The sequence below is a fragment of the Limulus polyphemus genome, unplaced genomic scaffold, assembly GCF_000517525.1.
Source record: "Limulus polyphemus unplaced genomic scaffold, Limulus_polyphemus-2.1.2 Scaffold423, whole genome shotgun sequence".
In the NCBI taxonomy this organism is placed as follows: domain Eukaryota; kingdom Metazoa; phylum Arthropoda; class Merostomata; order Xiphosura; family Limulidae; genus Limulus; species Limulus polyphemus.
Window position 1 is genome coordinate 478,599 of NW_013666033.1, and position 17,804 is coordinate 496,402.

Below are 17,804 nucleotides of genomic sequence, written 5' to 3' on the forward strand. Positions count from 1 at the left end.
ATCCTGAAAAATATTTGGGGTGCTTAACTTTTTTCCAGGTGTATATTTTGATTGGATTGAATCAAAGTATTTATGAGCAGGTGAAATTCTCAAATAGCAGCGGGTTTCATACCAAATGAAAACGTGGTACATGTGTTCTACTTGGTTGTGATTGAATATTTTCAATTGTCCAAATTAATGTGTTTTTATTATAATAGTTTACTAAATATTTTTGTAACATTGTTACAGTACAAGGTGCAGTTCAAATGCATGAAGATTCAAACTGTGAGTGTATAGCTGGTGCCGAGAAGTAACATCTGAGCAGTATCATTTCATAGTTGCCTAAAGCCTGTACTAAGCTTGTTTCTTAAAGGAATCTAATGGGAAATGAGATGTTGTTGTTAATGAATTTCAATGGTTAGAAGATTGAGGTTAGCATCTGTGCAATGGCTCACCCGTTTCGGTTGTTTGTGTTGGAAACTTTAAAAGTACTTGAAATTGATCTGAGCAATGCAGTATGAACCATGCACACCACCACCACCAATTTCTTTCCTATTGGATTCCAAGTTAACTGAGAGCTGTTGTCATGGTAGTGATGACAGTAGGGAATATAGCTAAATGTAGGTCAAGTGCAAGACTCAATAAAAGGGATACATTTTCTACAAGCTATATACATATGAGCTTGTAGAAATGTCACCTGACCACAACAATTCTTACATTTCAGTCGTTTTCTTCTGAAGTTTAAGTTTCGAATTATTCTGCCTATCTTGTTCTGTAATAGCCACTACATTGTTTTCAAACTCCAATTTTACTGCACTAAAACGGAAAGGGAATACATTAAAATAATATTTTTTACTGCCAAGTCAAGTGATACCTCAAGGATACAATATCCCTCGTATTGAAATGAGAGTGATCATTGGAGAGTGCGCTAGCACTCTATGTAGGAATGGTACGATTGTCCATATTGAAGCAATACAAAAGTCATTTGGATTTTTTTCTCTACAGGTCGTCATAAACTAGATGTGAAGAGCTACCTGACATAGTCACTCTATCTGCAGTGTATATGCTGCTTTTTAGTTATCCAGAGCATCCCAAAGTCGAAAACCAGCGAATAGCCAAAACGAAGATTTCTTATTTTCACTCATCATCTTTCTTCAATAGGCCTAGCACCTACCTAGTTCTAGTAGTAATTATAATTTTATCATCATTTGACAGAGCAAAACAGTCTTCACAATCTTTGACTACCTGTTTTATTATTATTATTGTATGCAAAATTTATAAAGCTTTAGAATAACCAAGTAACCCATTTATGCCATCTTATTAAAATAAAGTAAACAAACAAATATTAGGAAAAGTTATCACTAAATAAAAACTATTTAGGGCTGGCTACTGAACTTGAAAAAAGGACACAAACAAGATAGGGGTGGATGTGGGCATATTACTTGATCAGCTAATGATCACATAGCAGGCTAAGCTGTTTCGACTTTACATGGAGAATAAATTCTCTATGGTACTGGCTCCCTCACTGACAGAACATATAGAACCAGAATTTTCTGTCATAAAATGTTACTCTATTGTAAAATAGTCATAAAAGTAGTATTCTTAAGCTAGATAAAGGAAAAGTATAGTGATGAAAGCAGAGATTCTATTCAAACACCAAGCTTTCGATAGACAAAGTGGAAAAGCCAGTAATGTAAGGATTTTATTCTCCATGTAAAGTTGAGACAACTTAGTCTGCTATGTGATCATTAGCCAATCAGGTGACATGTCCACTTCCATCCCCATCTTGTTTCCTTATTTTTTTCATGTTCAGTAGCCAGACCTACATAGCTTTTTTATTTAGCCATAAATTTTTGTTAGCAATGTGGATAACACTTCATTCGTAGAAGAATGGTGTTGTTGTTGTTTTTATTATTTAATAGTTTGTTTTCTCAGCTTAGAACAGAATGATTCAAGATTATTATTATTATTGTGTGTGTATATTTATATATATTGATTTGTTTTAAACACAATGAGAGCTCTCTAGTAAAGGCACCACAAAATAACTCTGTGTTTGACTGAAATAGTGTTTCAGTTTGTTCTACATTGCATCCAGTCTTTTTTCTTTTGGTTTCAAAGTTAGTGAGATTAAAGGAATTGAAATTGATTCTGAAATACATTTTCTGTCAAAACCTCCTGTTATTCTGCAGCTCCTACGATTATTCTGAAAGGGAAATAAGCAGAGGCATCACTAGGTACTTAAAAGATTTGGGGCTCAGGCCCATAAGCATGGTAATTTTTAGTGTTTGAGTATGATATTGTTCATTTTTCAAGACACCAATTAGGGATTTGAGGCACTGTCAAATAGAATTGAGGCATGGGCCTTGTGTGCCAGTGCTTAGCAATGCCTTTGAAAATAAGTATGTTTGAGAATACCATAAAGTTTTGGTACTTAAAGTGATCTCAAAGCATATAATATGTTAAGAGAGGAGTAGTAATTAAAAAATATTGTATCCTCTTCTGACAAATAAGTGAGAAAAAGTTTCTTGGCTGCTTAGAGGGCCTTATTTACATTAAAAATTAACAAAGGAGAAGCAATACCTCAACTCATAGATACATTATAATGATTCTTTAACTTGGTTAAGACAAGGTTGCTGTTAGGAGTTAACATTTTGTAATTTTGTTACCTGGATGTTTTCAGAAGGTCTAATGTGTTTTCATAGATTAGTTAATTGCAGTGTGTTTTGCATTACACTCCTGTACTTAATGCTGTCAATCAAATTTTGTTGTTCTTTATCATTTATATCTATTAACTCTCATAACATTATAAAACGCATGGTAGTGTGGCAACAGATGTTAGAAACTGAGTTGGTAATCCATATTGTAAGCCTTGCTAACTTTTTGTTCATAGGTTATAATCATGCATTTTTAAAACCCATGTATGAAATATAGTACAACATTCTGATGTTCTCAAAAGATGAAAAGGAAATACACAGAAATGATTTTAAAAACAATATTTTCCTTTCTAACTTTGCTTTCATTTCTGTTTTTTATTTATCTTCCAGATGCTTATTATGGTTATGTTGTGGAACAACAGCCAATAGGACGCCTTCTTTTTAGACAGTATTGTGAAACCAAACCTCTTTATAGTAAATGTAACAACTATTTAGATGCAGTGGTGAGTTGGTAGCCCTTATATTGTACACCTTTTTAAATGTGAAGCCATCATCATTTTTAGACATTTATGCATGGCTCTGGAGAAATGTTTATTGTTGTGAATATGAAAGTATGAAGAGAAATATTTTAGTATGGCAGAGAATATTAGAATCATTGGGTGTAATTGCCAATAAGACATTGCTCTGAGTTTATGGTGACTTTTGTTTCAGAGGTTATAAATATAGTTCATTACCAAAGATAATGTGCAGTAAGTTGTATAAAATATTACTGTAAAGTGGAAAAAGGAAAAATAAACTGTAAGACCCTTGACGTATGTTTATTAATGCACATAAGTCTAAGATTAACAAAGATTATCATAACGGTGCTGCATGTTTTATAGAATGCCCAGAAGTTCTTAAGTGGTTATTCTAGTATTACATTAGTTACCAGTTGAAGACTGGAAATACTTGTAGCTTATTTATTTATTTATTTATCTGTACAGAACTATATTATAATGTAGTAACAAAATATGTATGATAGACTTTAAGAACTTTGGGTTTTGATCATTAAAGATATGTTTACTTGAAAGCATAAGGATGACTTTGTGTTGTAATATAAAAATAAGTAGAATTTCTGATGTTCTTAAAAGGGGAAAAGAAAATACTAAGAAATGACTACAAAAAACTATTATTTCTAGAGAAAAATTTTTGTTTTCATTTCTGTTTTAGAAGTGACTATTATTCTTTCTTTAAGTAATGGAAGTTGTGTAAGAACCACTAATAATTCAAAACATTTGAACTACATTAACCCAAGAATTATCAATGAAGTCCCTTTTTTATGAATTAATTTTTCTAAACAAATTATACACCAGTTTGCTTGTGGGTCCCTGAATATGTTTGGAATAGGGTCCCTGATAAAATATTCATATACAAAATTAGTAATGTGGTAATGAACAGTATCAAAATATGTCAGTATTTTGAGGATTTAACAAAAAAATATTTGAAATTTTAGTAGATTATTTTTTTATATGAGTAATATTAGTGATTTTTTTAAAATTAGTACCATGTTAAAGTAATTTACTTTTCCATATGAATTTCAGTCAAGTTATGAAGTGACTTTAGATGAATATCGACAAGAAGTTGCTCAAGTTGTCTTCTCAAAATACCTCACTTCAGAGGTAAGCACAATTTGCTAATGAAGTGTTCAGAATTATGTGTTTTCAGCTGAGTGTGAAGAAGTTCAAGGGTTGCAAGCTTAACAGAAAGTACTGTAAAATGTTTCTAACATTTATAGTAAGATAATATTCAATATTCATAGATGAATATTTGTCTGTGTATGTCTCCTTGTTTAGCACATTATCTAAAAAAATCTGATATTTCATAAAATATGCATATTCTTGTATGAATTGCCTATTATTTACAATGTATAATGAAAAAAATACTTAGTCATTTTCCTAATGTCGCACTCATAGGCCCATTAACTGGAGTTTCAGAGAATATCATGCTAGAGAAAGAGTCAAAACACAGTAGGTTCACAACAGTAATCTTGATTCAGAAAACAATCAAAGTAACGGACACAATATAAAGCTCAAGAACATGTGCTTGTGGTGAGTGTACTGAACTGATAAAAGATGAATGCAAAAACTTTAACAGATTTACCTTATCAGTTTAGTATGGTCCACCCCTGTAAGGTACATTAAATATCCATATAAGAAACAAACCTCAAAGTTAACTTCTGAGATGATTCCTCACCTCTGCTGTCTGAATAGCTTGATATCTTATGCATCTAACTATGAGATTTGCTTGTCACTGGCCTTGAGTTACTTCCCACCTAAAAATCATGTTTTAACATGAACTGCACTAGTGCATAATGACATCATCATGTGACAATAGCCTTCCACCAGTAGGAGGGCAACACATCCTCCTTGCTCAGTAACTCCCCCTAAACACTTACACTCAAAATAACTTCATTCTTTTCCTCAGCATTGTCTTGAATGGGCATGTTTTTAAAATTGTTAATTAATTACAAGAGGTTTGTGATAGTCTCTGAAACTTAATTTTTAATTAAAGTTTAAGTGTTTTTTTTCTTTCCTAAAGGAAAAAAAAAAAAATAGGGGTTACTCATTATGAATTACTATGGTAACTTCTATTTCATCTTGCGAAGGTTATGATTTTACTAACATGGGACCTATGGCTTAATAGAGGCTTGTTGTCTGTGGAGGAATAAGTTGTGGGTTCCCTCATGCATACAGGACCACCTCCTCTCATCCATTCAGCTGACATTGATTCTCAGTTTGAACATGACCAGGATTAAAATGATTTTGACCTGCTGTTTTCCCCACCAGGGTTTGCTCTAAGTACTGCTTTATGAGTGGAATAAAATCCTCACCTTTGTAATTGCTTTCTTGATGTGATTTTGCACGTATGTTCTTTTCTTTCTCCTGTGTCTTGAATTCCATATTCAAGATTACTTTGTTTTTCCTCCTTCACCAGATATTAAGGTTCATGCAGACTCATTTTTTGAACAACTGCACATCTGTACTCACATGTCTCATCCTCATTACCTTCTTGACTCTTTTGTCCTGGCTCACAGCCATTCTTCATTTCTCTTTCTTAACTTCCAGTCTTCTGCAGGGTTTTCTGGAGAGGTTTGTTTTCTTTTCACCACATTTGCCTCTTCTACTTCTGCTCCACCTCTCTTTACTTGGTTCCTCTGCTGTTGGAACTTGTTGTGTCAGGATACTCTCCTAACTAATGTTTGCCTGCCTCACTCATCTCTGTGACCTTTTTTGAGCTCCTTTTCTTTGTCTGGAAGTCTTCAGTGGTGTTCCTGATGATCTGGAAACATGAATCTAGATGGTCCAGTCTCGGTCTTCATTGCCTTCCCTGGTTTCTCTTGCTTTTCAATCTCACCCTTCTGTTCCTGTTTCTATATCTGTTCATCCATGTCGCCTATTCCCATTCCTGCTTCCCAATCTTCTTCTTCCCATCCTTCCACTTCATGACGTCAGGGTCATTGCTTGTCTCATCTGTGACTATCCTTCTGAGTCTGGCACAGTGTGTGTGACCACTTGTCTCAACTTGCCAGTCTTTGGTCTCCATTTTTTGGCCAACAGATAAGTTCTTCAGGTTCTCACTTCCTGCCCATCTCCTCACTTCTCTTCCTCCTCTCCATCCTTTTCCTGTTTCCTTTCCTCTGACCCTCTTTATCTTCAATGTCTTGAGGATGCAGTCTCAGATTTCTTGGCCAAGAACACCATTGAAAGAGCATTTACCCCTACTGCGGATATTACTCTCATGTCTTATTGGTCTCCAAGAAGACTGGGGACTGGCATCTAATTACTGACCTATTGTCTCTCAACTGGTTCCCAATTGTTCTGGATAAGGTATCTCTTTTTTCTCTACAGTGGTCTTTTTCTGTGGAGGATCAAGATTGATGTATTGGATGCTCTTTACACATCCCAATTGCCCCATCCTCCAGACATTTTCTCTATTTCATCTATTGGAATTGAATCTTTTAGTTATGTGCTTTTCCCTTTGTCATTGTGTCTGCTTCTTACATCTTCAATTGAGCCAGGGGCATTTGCCCACTATATTCACAGATTGGGGCTGAGAATCAATTAGTACATGGAGGACTCCTTTCACACCTACATTCCTCTGCAAGAGACTGCTCGGTTGAGCTGGCTAGTCAAGGATTCCAAGTCTTTTCTCATGCCTACCCAATATTTGGTACAGCTGGACATGTTCTTCAACTCAATTGAGCTCAGCCTTCACTACTTCACCTGTGAGCAATGGAATGTTTTGTCACCAAGATTTCTGCTTCTCATATATTCCCTCCATACAAAGTTCTTTTGCTCTTGGGGACTCTGGCTTCACTAGAACCACTCATTCCTTTAGGTCACACACACACACACATGTGCCTCCTCCAGTCTGCATTGTGGGACCTTTTTTACGATTCTTTCTCCTCGATTGTGAGCCTCCCCTCTCCTCTTTTTAAGAATTTGTCTTAGTAGCTCGACTGTGCCAATACCACAGTGGGCATCCCCTTCCAACTGCTGGAAGAGATCTCCATCTTTTCACAGTTACTTCTCTGTTGGGCTGGGGTGCATCTCTGAACACACTTTTGACTAGATACCTTGGGCTAATTTATATTGAACTCATATTATAGTCTGTCCTGTGCCAAGAACTTTGAATGTGGTGGAGGATCAACTCTCTCAGCTGGCCTGCATTTTACCCACTCTCAAATTGTTCATTGGGTTTACTTTCAATTGGGTAAACCCTTCATCAACACCTTTGTCATTCCTCTCAACACCAAAATTCCACTTTTATGGTCCCCAATTCCTCATCCTTTGGCTCAGGCAGTTGATACTCTCAGCCAGAACTGGTCTCACTATTCTCTGTATGCCTGTCCTCTTCATCTCCTCCTTTGTATTTTTGCCTTGATCTGCAATACTCCTATTGGTGACACCATTTTGGCTTGCACAACCCTGATTTCCTCTGTTTCAACAATTGGTATCCAGGCCTCCTCTTCTTCTGTCCCACTCTCTCTCCCTCTTGCTCCAACCTCATGTCTATTTTTTTCATCCAGGGGTGTTGTCCCATCATCTTCACATGTAGGATTTGTCTGATTAGGTAGCCTTCTTATCCCATTCCTATTGTCCTTCAACTTTGTCTGTCTATTAATGGAAGGTACAAATTTTTTGACCACTCTTTCCCGTTGAGCCATCCCACTGTGGTCCACCTTTTGGCCTTTTTTACATGATTGTTCAACCATGGATTGTCAGTCTCCATTATAGCTGGTTATTTGGTGGCTCTGTGAACTACATTTTGCTTTTTTTATTACTGCCAGATATATTCTTCCCTCCTCCACTCCACTTTGTTAATCTACCTCTTCTAACTCCCATACTTAACTAAGACTTTAATGATATTTTACACTCTCTCTCACACATGCTCTGTTTTAGCCATTGGCTTCTTATTCTTTTTACCATGTTTCTATGAAAACATACTTCATCCTTCTTTTCACCTGTGATCACTGTCATTAAAACATAAATGCCATCAATGCTTCATGCTCTCTTATTGTATTTATTTACTCCTCCAACCAGAACAGGTTTTTTTTCCTTAGACTTCAGCAGCTCGGAAATATGTTCATTCTTTTTCTCCTCTCTCCCTCCCTTCTTTCTTTCATCTCTATGCTCATTCTGACCAAGCTCTTTTTTCTGTTTCCGTTTCAAGCTGTGCATAATAATTTGGCATGAACGTCTCTATTTTGGGAATCCCATCATCATTCGTTTTTGCCTTGGGATTCTTCTTTATTTAGGAACTTCTCACCTCCTACCCTTACAAGATGAGTCTGCCAACTCCTCTGATTGGTGTATTCTTGCCTGAATATTGATGCTCGCAGGCATTTTCACATTTTATCTCATCAAATTCATCACATGTCTTATTCTCTTGCATCTCATTTTTGCCGACCTTCACAGGAGATCTTTCAGGCTTGTATATGGACAAATTCAGACATGTTTGTCTCCCATTATTTTGATCATTTGGCTGTTTTGTCTTCTGTGGGATTTTGGCTCCCTCCATTTGCTATTTTTTAATCTGCACACCGTCTTTGAGAAAGTAAGTACATTTTCTTTTTCATCACCCTTCTCCAGGTGGCTGGTGTTGCCTCCAAGGGTATTCTTATTTCCCAAAATCCACATCAGGTCAGGGGTAACAGAAGGTGCTCAACCCATCTGCTTTGGCTATACAAGTGCCCACTGTTGAGATGAGGTGTTCTGTAGGACCATCAGAAGTATCCTTGTGATATCAAAATTACTCAATTTCCTGGTCCATACCATTCCATGCACTATCATGGAGGAAGTCAGCACAAAGGAAGTAACTGGCTACTTTCTTGGTTTGTGCTTTCTGGCTTTTAAAAATGGAGTTTTGCACTTTCTCCAGTAAAAGGCCTTTCTAGCATACATTCGTTGGGGATCTTAGCTCTTCTCCAGGTCTCCCAACATAAATTCTCCCCTTCTTCAAGTGGAGCACAGAAGATCCTTCCCACGCACTCTTTCTAGTTGCTAGGGTGGCAGACCTAGAAAAGTTCCTTACTGATTGTGTACAGCACAATATAGTGGAAGTGAGGTGGTGGTGGCAGCACTGTTTGTGTAATGCAGCTCACCCCTCAAACAGCTAGTGTGCCCTCCTCCTGAAACAGGATGAGTTTGTCAAATCCATCTTTGTCTGTCCAGTTGATTTCATGTCAGACACACGGTATGGTCTGTTTGCACCTTAACCATACTACACTTCTTGGCTCACAAACCACTTTTGTGCAAGTGCTTGGTTGGTCATACAAAACTTCTACCCATCCCTGTGACACTTGGGGTTCTTTTGCCTCCCCCTACCTTACCTTCTGGCAAAAAGTATACCGTGGTTAAGATGAGATGATGTCTCCCATGGGGTGCCCCAGCCATTGAGTGTCACACTCCATGGGCTTTCTCTTTGGGAATTTTTTAGAAGGGAGCTCATCTCAGTTAAATGTTTGCACTGGCAACTCCACCATTTCATTTTGGGTTACATATCACCTCAAAAGTTACCATTTTCCTTACCTGAAAATGTATTTCTGATAGACTTTGCACACCTTTCCACCTACCCTCCCTACTTCTGGTGCACTTTCTTCTTGCTTTGTCTAAAATTGAAGTTATTTTGAGGACAAGTGGTTAGGGGGAGTTACTGCACAAGGAGGTTGTGTCACCCTGCTATTGGTAGAAGGCTTGTCATGTGATGATGTCATCATGTAGTAGTGCAATTCACATTAAACGTGTGATTTTTAGGTGGGAGTTATTTCAAAGCTGGTGACATTCAACTCTCATAGGCAGATGCACGAGGGATCAAGCTATTGTGGGTATGGAGATAACTAAAAATTCATCGATAATCTAAACGATAAAAGGAAATAATAAATGAATGATAAACACAACCATAACCATAAAAAGATAAAATAAAAGGTGCTATCTTGCAAGTTCACAACATTATAATCCAAGTGTAAGAGCTTGGCAGCCCCTGGTGATTATCTGATTAGCTCGCAGAAAAGGCAGCTATGTATTTCCAAACATCATGAGCAATCTTTCTTGTATGAAAATATGGTTAATTGCTAGTTAGTACATACATGTCTTGTGTAGACTAGATAAAGGAAAGTTGAGTTTTTTTACTTAAATGACAATCTGCGTCCAAATTGAACTGAAAGAAAATATACATTTCAAAAAATTTGCAGGAGGGAGCTAACACATGATAAAGTTCTCTACTACCCAAGAAAGGATGTTGGTATAGCAAAATTCTTAACAGTATAGAGAAATTATATTATTTTGCAAAGTAGGAGGCTATCTGTATTCTTTGCAGGAATGGAAAAACTCTAACATCAGAGTGTTTAGACCAAAAAAAGCAAAGGTTCAAACCTACACCCAAGTCAATCCAGAGGAATGCCCTCATCTTGAAAGTGAAGGCTGGGTTATAAAAGAGAACCCTCAAACCCAAAAAAGTCATTTCAGTTGAGGTAAACACATTTCTTATTACCATTAATAAGATGATAATGTTCAAGAATTTGATGCTGACAAAAGACATCAAGCTTCCAGCCAAATACCTAAATTAATTACTGTTTTAAGGCAAACAATGGCTGAGGAACCTGGGCTCACAGTGACCCTATTTGACCACTTACCTATCACATTCTCTAGTGTAGAACCATCAGAACTTTTTACCCTTGGTTTGCTTAAATTTTATTTTTTAAGCTAATGTTTGTGTAAATTGTTGGGTCTGTGGAAAGTTCAGCAGTATGCGGTCTAAGATTCCCCTCACCATCCCTTGCTTATATTACACAGAAAACTGATGGGCATTAGTGCAGTCAGTGTTGGAGAAAATAGTTCCAGGAGCAGGGCATTATCAATTGTAATATGTTTTGTGTAAAACTTAAATATCAGTTATCTTTGTACTTTCAATAAATTCAAACAAATGTAGTAACAGCTTATCTTAAAGTTTGTAAATGAGTATTAAGTGTAAAATTTTACTGCAGTAATCAGTGTATTCATTCTTGAAATATGTATGATAATTATTTGTTAGGGATTTTAAGTTATGTATTTTCAGAAAGATTATTTTGTGATATTTCTTCCAGTCCAGTGATTATGTGGAGGTAGCTAATGAAGACCTAATAGAAAGGTGCAAGGCAAACCTTCAAACAGCTAATAAAGAAATATTTGTTGAATGTACAAGGTAGTGTATTTGAACATTTTGACTCAAGCTGTGCATTTTTCAGTAATAGAAGTCTTCAGTGTTTCTAGTTATATAACTGTTTGAAAAGAATGCTAGAACAATTATATGATTTTTATTCAATATTCAAGTGAAGTTAATAAGAGGTGTTTTGTATTGCTAATCATTAAAATGGGTTTTTATTAATAAGAATAGAAGTAATTAAAATTTTTGAAATTGAAATAACTTTTATTTCAGGAAGTGCAAAAAATTGTTGTTTCAATTATATTAGGCTGAGTGTGGCCTAGTGGTTAGTATTCTGGACTGTGGATCTGAGATTGTGTTGTTTGCATTCTGTTATTGCCAATAAAGAAAACTATACACATTGGGGCCATTGGATTATAAAAGTGACAGTTAAATCACACTATTTGATCTGACAAGAGCAACCCAAGAGTTGGTGGTGGGTGATTTTGATGAACTGCTTTACTTCTAGCCCATCACTTTAGAATCAAGGACTGTTAGCACAGAGAGTTCTCAAGTACATTTTTGTATAATTCAGGAAACAAATGTTATTACACTTGCAACAAAATGTTACATGCTTTTTAAATTTTATGTCCAGCTTCCCTGGCTAGTAGATTTTTATACTCATATTTGGAATTAAAGCAGTTAATATGAATTTTAAAATTTGGTTACTCATTTTGTTATAATGTTTCATTAATCATGCAACTCATATACAGTCATTGGCATATTTGTTTGTTTTATTGCAAAGTTACATAATAGGCTGTCTGTGCTCTGTTCACCATGGGAGAATTGAACTTCAGATTTTAACATTGTAAGTCTGGAAACTTCTCACTGACCCTCTGGGGGTCACAAACCTTGAAATTACAGTTTTTTGCATAGAATGTTCAAACAGTAAGCAACTAATTGTGATTTATTTGAGGCATGCCTCAAAAAGTTTTTTTTTTTTACATAATAAGAAATAGACTTGTATTTGTACTATTCATGGAATAAAAGTTTTTAAACTTTGTTATTCTTTAGTTTGTTAACAGCAAGATGGCATAATAAGATATATAAAAAAATGGTGTGTGTTTTTAGAGGGGAAAAGACAGTAGATATTTTTTTTTCTTCACATAAATTTTCATCATAATTACAAACTTTAAAAGTTAATTTTTAGTAAAGAACCTACTGAACTGAATAATTAATTCAAAAATACAATAACAGCAACTTTTACAGTAGGCAAGTTCTGATTTTAGTTATTACAATTTCAATTAATACTATTGAATCATCACTAGGTAAAAGTTATAATTAAACTTTAAAAGTTCTTGGAATTTTAACCATTCATTTATTTTGTATGTATTTCAATACAATATAAATATATGGAGGCTGATATCAAATAAGTGAATTAATGGCTGTGAGTATCAGTAAAAAGCTTTCAGATTGTGTTAACTCTTAGTTATCAGTGCTGCACAGATTGAAAGATAGAAAATAATAAACTTGACTGTTTTTTGTTATTGTTGTTTATAATACACTTGGAGAGTTATTTTTCAACATATTCACTGTGTAGTATCAGCTAACAGTACTATACCTATTTGTGTGTGCTTAATTGTGTTAGCTAATTTTTAGGAAAAAACAAAAGCAATCCAATAAGACAGTAAAAGAAATGAATTAAAATGGAGTATGTTGAGATAACTCCAAGTACTATGTAAAATTAAATGCCTTTTTTTTTATGATTTGTAAAATTCATAATCCTATAAGAATGTTGATATTACCTTTGAGTCAGACTTTGCTGAGTGCTTTAGATTTGTGATTAGATTTTATAACTAAATCATCATGCTATTCACACATGTAGATAGTGGATTAAGTATTACAAAAATTTTCCCCCTTTTTTTTAAAGTAAAAATGAACTATACAGTTTTTTTTTATCCTCCCATGAAGAAAGACCCAGTATTTATGAACCATTATAAATTCTAAAGATAAAAAATATTCACAGCTACCAACTATCTTGTACTTGTAGAACAGTGAAAGACTTTTTAGCTGGAGCACCATTTCACGAGTTTGAAAATAGCATGTATTTTCATCGATATCTTCAATGGAAATGGCTAGAAAGGTCAGTAAGATATTTAAATTAAAGAATTTGCCATTACCAAATTCATTGTCAGTTTAGGATGCTAAAAGCCAAAATATGTTGTTGTATCGTTTAAATATTTTTCTGTGTAAGACAAAATAACATTTCAGTATATTGTTTTCTTAATGTATTATTGAAATACAACCATAATTATGGATAAAGCAGTTTGTGTGTGGTTTTAATATGCATATCTACAAGGCAAAGCATCTAATTATATAATATTGAAGGTATAATTTACATTTTATTCATCTATTACGTAGGCATCTAACACGTAAGACAGAAGAGGCACATAGCCTCAAACTTTTTCTGGTTAGTTTACATACTGAACTATTAACAGTCATGTTAAATTGATTTAGTTTGTTTGTTTTTTGCCCCCTACTTCCACTTTCCAACAAAGTTAGGCATTCATAATCTATTATATTGTACACAGTTTTTGGTTCTATAACACCGACATGTTTAAAGCAAGGTGAGGTTGTCTGATTGCTATTGGTTCTATAACATTGACATTTCGGAGGCAAGGTGAGGTTGATTTTGATTTATAGTTTTTACATGACCACTTCAAAGAAAAAACTATTGTTGAAAATTAGAAACACACTTTAGGAGTAAAATTAAAATAGAGAAAATTTATAAATTGTTATAATTTTTTTATTTTCTATAAGAGTACTTAATGTTAAGTTTCTCCAAGCATTTTAACTCTGTCTGTTATGCACAGTTTACAGTTACGACAAAACATAAATGAATATGGAGTCATTTTAGAGATATTTCTAACAAAAGCTCTGTTTTTAGTGGGTAATATTTAACCCCTTTTGTCTTATCATGAGGGCAAAATCACATTTGTGAATTCAAAAAATTATAGATAATATCTTTTATTGGATTTCAGATTTTATTTTTGTAAATAGTAGCATAACATTCAATTATTTGTACAAAATTGTATTATTTAATGAAGTTTAAAGAGAAATTTGATACAAAACAATCCTAAAATACATTTGAGACTATAAATAAGCACCCTCCAAGAAAAATGTTTTTCAACATTTTAAAAAAAAATTTTCCTTGCACTTTAGCACTGGTCCTTCCATCTATGATTGGTATCTAAACCTTTTTCTAGTCTGTTTTCTTTATAAAACAGCATCTGGGCATGTTAACTTTTAGCCAATCCTAGTTGAAGGTGTCAATTTCAGTACCATGTTATTCGAATCACTGTATTTCACGTTTGACAAATCATATGATGATAATCAAAGCATATGATGAAACTTTGTTCTCTGGATTTTATAGTATCAATGTGAAGGGTGCTTATGATTGTAACTGCCATCTTATGTAGAGGTTATATTTAATATTAGTCAATAGTACTTTTATTATAAGCCTTAGAAAATTTGCTTCTGGAAAAAACTGCATGGGATGTATGTGACTTCTATTATTTTTCTACAGTAGCTTAAATCGTGCTGTATCGTATATCTATTTACATTAATCATTATATTGAAAAATTAACTCAAAATAGATATATTTTTAGGAAAGAAGTTGATCCATGAATGCTAGGGTTAAGATCAATCGAGTGCCAAGTGCATGGTCTTTATGTGAATTAGGCTTAGCACTTTGAACTAAAAGAGTTTGTGATTTGCTATATTCTTTTGCATTCAAATTAGTAGTTTTAAGTTCAATAATTTAGTTTAATTTATAATAAAAATATGATGTAGTATTTAGAATGATAAACTTGTGTGATTTGTACTTAATACTACTACTACTACAACTAGTAGTATGAGTACCATGTAAAAATTTTATATTTTTCCTTCTTACTCTCTTTATTTTGTAGTAAGACCCACACTTCTGTTGTTGTTGCTTTATAATTAAAACATTCTAAATGATATATAAAAATTTTATTTTGATATTTTGCAAATGGTTTAAAACTCAGTGTACAAGTGACAACAATAAAACTCATATGTTGGTTGTGAAACAGACTAAACACATTTGTCTCAATAATACAGGGGAATCTATACATCCTCACAGTTGGGGTGTCAATACACTGACGAGTTTAAGTTTTGAATTCCAACATAAATCTTGCCTATAATGAGAGGAATGTGACCAGGACTAATCTTTTAAGTGCTGTAAAGTAATTTTCTTTGTAATTTACAGTGTCTGTATCCTTTGGTAATCTCTTGTAACAGGATGTATCATCTAACTAGGGTCAGGCAGTATTATTAAAACCACCTGTACTGTAAACTATTACACATATTCACTAGTAGTGGCAATTAGTTTTGTCTGTATAGTGAAACAACACACAAGGACATATGTTGAAATAAACTTGTTTGAAAGTTCAAAGAAATGATATTCAAGTACCGAAAAGCTTTCTTACTATCATATCTACAGTAATGTTGAAATGTGCCTGTGCTGGACTGAACGAGGGTGACCACCAACAGACATGATAGTTTACGGCAAATGCACGAAGCTCACGCTGCTAACCTAATGGTTTTTTTTGGCACAATAAACAAAAGTATGCCTGCAATGAAACATAAACTTGAAATAAAAATACATTTATGAAACAAAATTAAAATGTTTTTATGTACATATATAAACGTGCAATCCTAGCTAAAAATAAAAAAATACTCGTTTATTGTTTAGGTTTACTTAGAAATATTATTTTCGGGTCTTTTATATTACTTGAAACTGTAAGGAGAGTATGTGATTATTAAAAATCGACAAAATTTGCATTTTATGGATGATAAAAAGTTTTTATAGATCATAAAATAATGTACTAAAACATACAAAGTAACTAGTTCAAATCTAGAACAAATATAAATATTGTAATCATTTCTTATAAATACCATTTCCTAATGTAATTTTCCAAGATATAATGGAAAAAAAACAATTTATCAAAAGTAACAGGCTTTATGTTTCTTAAACTATGTGCATTTATGAAAGTTCTTATGAAGTTTCAAACAACTTCATCCACTAGTTTTATTGTTGGAATGAGATTTAGCAAGACTTGCGTTGGCTATCCAGAAAGTTAGTAGCCAGTGGTCATCGAGTTAAAGATTCAATCAATAAAAAAAGGAATATCACAAAAGAAAATTTAAAAAGTTTTGCAACTTGGCAAGCCATCTCTACTTTAATAAATTTTGAGCTTGAAAAACACTAAATTTTCTTTATCTTTTTCTATATTTACTATTCAGAATATATTCCAACAAAAGCAAAGTCTTCTTATTATTATCATTATTACTTATGTTTTTTTTTGTTTTTTTTTGTATTTCTAAGATTGGGGGGGGGCAGAAGGGTGGTCAAATCTCTCTCTGCACAGCTTCACAGTAGTATGCTGTTTTAAATTATTATTAAATCTGTCCCCTTGTTTTCATCTGGTTAGAGATACTTCTTTCAGTTTAGTCACTTAGTGTGACTGACTCCCCTGATTGTTTCAAAAAATTAACACTTTCATGCCAGTGGGAGTCGTAATGTAGGGAGAATTTTAAAAATTTCAAAAGATTAAATCCTGATATCTGAGATGGTGAGAGATATTTGGGGAAGTCAAAGCTCTCCAATGGGGGCTGCCCCACCACCACTCTGGTGGACATGCCCCTATTGTCTATTAACCTATGAATTTTACCCAAAAATTTGCAAGGTCTACTATCAAGTAAAATTTATAGTCTCTAATTATCAATTAATCAGAAATTGTTTGTTTCTATATATACAAATGCAAATATAGCTGAATATTATCTGTATAAAAAAATATTGTGAAAATAAGTATTGTACCCATTTATGTAAAAATTGGATCTATTACAATCCACTGCTGGAAAGTTGCTCCAAATTTTACCATATATTTAGGAAAATCTATAATGAAAAAAAGTACTGAGTACAAAACAAATTTACTGTTAATCATAATTGCCCTAAAAATTGTTTTCAAATATATTTTTATAGATACAAGAGTTTTGACCATTAAGAATTGTTAAAGATGTGATTGAACTGTTCTTTTTGAGTTGTGTACTGGAAATATAGCTGAAATTTGGCCCTTTAAAAAAGAACTTGATAAGTGTCTGTAAATGATAAAAGCTAATCATTATTTTGGCTAGTAACAAAAAAAAATGGGTACTATGCTTTGAAGGTATGTTTTTGTTAGTTATATCTTTTATTTTATTTTTTTATTTTCAATATTACTCATTTATTTTAATCAATACGTAGAACAACAAAACAGCATTTGAAAATTCATAGATATAACAGTATCTTTTTAGTTAGCTTATTCAAATTTGTATTGTAGGCACTGTTTTTTTTTACTCTGCAGCCAACCAGTGACTGGGAAAACTTTTAGAATGTATAGAGTTTTAGGGAAAGGAGGGTTTGGAGAAGTATGTGCATGTCAGGTGCGG

The 17,804-nt window shown here is 33.7% G+C and overlaps 1 pseudogene; it reads left to right on the plus strand.

The window, feature by feature from the left end:
- LOC106458164 overlaps positions 1–17,804 on the plus strand; it is an 88,972-nt pseudogene that overhangs the window by 47,142 nt on the left and 24,026 nt on the right.